The sequence below is a fragment of the Malus domestica genome, chromosome 15, assembly GCF_042453785.1.
Source record: "Malus domestica chromosome 15, GDT2T_hap1".
NCBI classification, from domain to species: Eukaryota; Viridiplantae; Streptophyta; class Magnoliopsida; order Rosales; family Rosaceae; genus Malus; species Malus domestica.
In genome coordinates, this window is record NC_091675.1 from 28,622,211 (window position 1) to 28,626,241 (window position 4,031).

Here is a 4,031-nt window from a genome sequence, read left to right on the forward strand (position 1 = left end):
AAACTAACCAAATACTTGAACATATATTGGTTGTTTCATTGTTGCAGAAGTATCACAACCGTTATACTTTAATCGCTCGAGCCCGCAAAGCAGAACGAATTCAGATAGGTGCCTTTGTCGGGCCTTAGGTATAGGCCTTGAGGCTTCCTATCAGAGTTAATTCTATACTCAAGCATTATGTGGCAATCATGATATAACAGAAGTAAAACTAGAGAATAAGCCAATTACTTACGCCCCAAGTAATTTCGGACTTCTTGTTATCAAGGACTGTCGTGGATGGGTTAAGTCCACATAGGGTTCTTTTTTTGCCTTGAGACCAAGGACTTTTAATTGATCAATCTTGTCTGCCCGAATGGTTAGAACTTAGAAGTCTTTTAATCATACACTGGCTAGAAATAACTTGGATGCAGATGGAAATATACATCATATTACTAGATATATGAATGAAAGACAAAAAACAAAGGAGGTCGGGCAAGGTTTCACTTTGTCGAGTAAGGCTGATCGTCTTGCAACTTCCTCTCTTTGTGATTTACAAAGAGTTTGAATGCTAGAAGGGGAGATTGGAAGATGAATTTATATGAAGGAATCGATACTACAACAAGATTTAAACAGGGTAGCAGAGCTTTTACAAAGGCTTTCTGGTGAAGGTTGATCCCGAAAGGGATGAAGGCTTGGGGGCTGACTACAGCTTCGTGAAGGCAAATCTGGTTTGAGCAGAGTTTGTGCTTGTATTTGTTTGTTTGATTGAGTGTCCTTGTCTCTGATTTTTCTTCCTCCTTTTATAGACGATTTGGCTTGGCTGCCTGCAGTATTGATTTTGCCCGAATGCATCTAAAGGGCAATGACTCATCAACTTTTACTTGTACTGCCATTGTAAAGTACTTTTGGGCTAATTAGTTGGCTGGTCTACACCACTTGACCTCTAGGTAGGTGAGCAAGTGATTTGAATGATCTGCACTTGGTCGGGAAGCAAGCTCCTTCTTTCTTCTGGGCTTCTGCTGGGCTTTGGACTTTTCCTTCTTATGAACCTTCTTTTGGGCTTTCTTTTGGGCTTTCTCCTTTTTAACCCAAAGTTTAAGTTTTATCCCAAACAGTACGATTTTCGGTTTTTTGAATTTTCATTGTGTTTATTTTACTCTGAAAAATGTTGAGAATTTATAAAGCTAAATGTTTTTTGTTCTCTTGCATTGAAGAGACCGACATACCCTCGTATCGATTTCACGTCAAACAGCATGGGATCTACAATGTTTTTTTTTTTTACCCTGACTTTTTTGAGACGCTCGTGTGAGATCAAAGTAACTTACCGTATGTTCGCTCTCTGTTCAACAAAAGCTAGGAACATTAACTCACTATCCCTCGAGGAAAATATTCAGGGAAAAAAGGTGCTAAGGCATTTCAAATAGTGGCACAACATTAATCGGGGGCAATAGAAGTCTTCCCTGACTCCTCTATGTTTGAATTCGCATATCTGAATTTACCGTTGGACTCATCTCCATGTAAACAGTAATTGAACTTTTCCTACTCATGCAATTGTCTTCATAAATTAAATCACGGACTTTGATTGGAAATTCGGAAAAGAAGTTTGGAAACCCAATAGGTACAAAGTTTAGAGAGGGTGAATAGGCCTTATTCAATTTCAATAAACTTAAATTATTAATCACATTGATCAAGTATGTAGCGAAAATAGAAAATAAGTTATGTAACAATCAGATATCAGGATTGAAAGCAGATATCAATCTTGTTAAGCATATAAATAAAGTGTTTAAAATTAAACACAAGGATTAGCGAGGAGAGGGGACGTTGGGAGTGTGCAAAAGGTGCAATGGCATAGGGTCCCGAATTTTTTAGGGGCCCCCAAAAAATTTATCCTCCTATATATTATATATGAGTACAAATTTCTAATAAAAAGGTTTTAACTGAAAAGAAAAATCATCATCATATGATTTTCTCTATATTACAATTGATTAAGTGGAGCTTATACGTTAATATATTAATTTTCTACTTTTCTCTAGCAATAAAAAACTTGTGTATTACTTTCTTCCACAAATACAAATGTATTTCCATTTCTCTCTTTCAATTGTGCTCCATTTTTTCATAGATGAACCCTAAATCATGATTTTATGTTGGAGATTATTTAATTAGTAAGAGTGAGGTGCTGATTTTTAGATTAAGTTTGAATATTGATTGTTGAGCTTTGTATAAAATATTGTCCAAAAAAAATATAAATTTTTTTTTAAATAAGGAGGATCTTTTTATTAAATTCACACAGGGCCCCCAAAATGTTAAAGACGACCTTGTTAGCTAGCTAAAACTCCAACACATGGAGAAACATCCTCAGGCACACAGGCCGTGAAACAAATCCACTATGAGAAAAGTAACTTTACAAGAGTCACTCAATTTACTTCTGCAAGCACCATGGCATAACCTTGCCTTTATATATCGATCAAGTTCTCGATAGCATAGCGAAACACAACGTTGTTGTTAGTTGCATGTTTGTTAGAATTGTGGAATTTGCAGTAAGCCTTCCCTTTCAAGTCTTCGGCCTTAGGTATAACATGGCCTAGCTGAAGCTTGATCATGTTCGTCGCAAGGAGTTGATCGAATACAAGTGAATTATTGATTTATTTTCTGTTATTTTGTAGTCAATTATTGATAAGGAATTAATACATTTTTATTTTGGAAAAGAAAAAAGTAGTTGTCTAAACCCTCTTTCCAAGCTGTGTGATGAGATGTTGAGGAAGGAATGGAACGGAGGAGGCGACAAGTTCCCTTGTGTCGCATATCCAAGTGAATGAAGAGAAGGAGAACCATGAGACCTAATAAACTGGCTGCCTCCAACAATTTGAATTACATTTGCTAAATTAACTAATAAAAATTCGGCCACTTAGTATTACAGTCTAATGGTTTACTAGTAAATAAAATGTCTTAAGTTCGATTCTTGTTAAAGGTAAAATTATTACTAGCTCATTATGAAGCTAATTCCACATCTTCTTCTTAGTATAAATAATATTGATTGTTATAAAAATAAAAAATAAAATAAAATAAAAAACTAATAAAAACCCGGACCATTTAATGGTCCCAACCCTTTGTAATACCATATCCCTTTGGTCTCCAATTTTGGGTTTCTACTAGACTACTAGTATTAGGTATTGGTTCTTTTACTTTTAGGCCTTTTCCTTCCCCATTTTTCGGGCCCAACTTCTCCTTTTACAAATCCAATCCTTTCGGAATTGGGTTGTGCGCGTGGATTGTGTATAAATTGAATTCAAGATACGGTCAACTGAAGCAACATGAACGACCATACTACAATTAAATATCAATGTCATTAGCAGTGTTATTATTGCTAATATCCAAAACGATGATGTTGCAACTGAACACCAATGCCATAATAACAATGTTATATTCATACATTGTTGCTAAATAGTAACGTTGTATTAACAATATTTACCAAATCTTGACATTATGTCAACAATATCTATCAAATATCGACATCATATCTATCATATACAAAAGTCATTAACATAACATAGTGTTAATATTTAGTTGCAAAATCGTCATTCGAATCACTTCGTATATTATACTTGAGTCATGCACAACTCATGCACACAGTGGCAGATTTGGGATTCTAATCTTGGGGAGGGGGTTTTCTAGTGTAAAACATTCAAGTTTTATTTAGATGGAATTTGTGAGCATATCACACAAACTTTTCTTATTAAGGAAATTTTTCTAGCACTTGTTGGCCTATTCCAAGAAGGTATTTAATCAAACACTTGATGGAAACAAAAATGTCACAATTAGACATTCTGAAAATTTCTGAAGGACTTTCACATGTATTTGCTCAACCTTCGACTGCTCCCGGACCTACCGAGTCCATATGTGAATCCCAACCCCCCCCCCCCCCCCCCCACCACCAAAAAAAATGCATGCGCAGAGGAGAATTTTCGATGAGCTCTAATAAGCAAAGAATTTCATGAGGTTGTTGACATGTAACCAGATGCCTCAATAATTTGAGCTATAAAACAGAAACATGA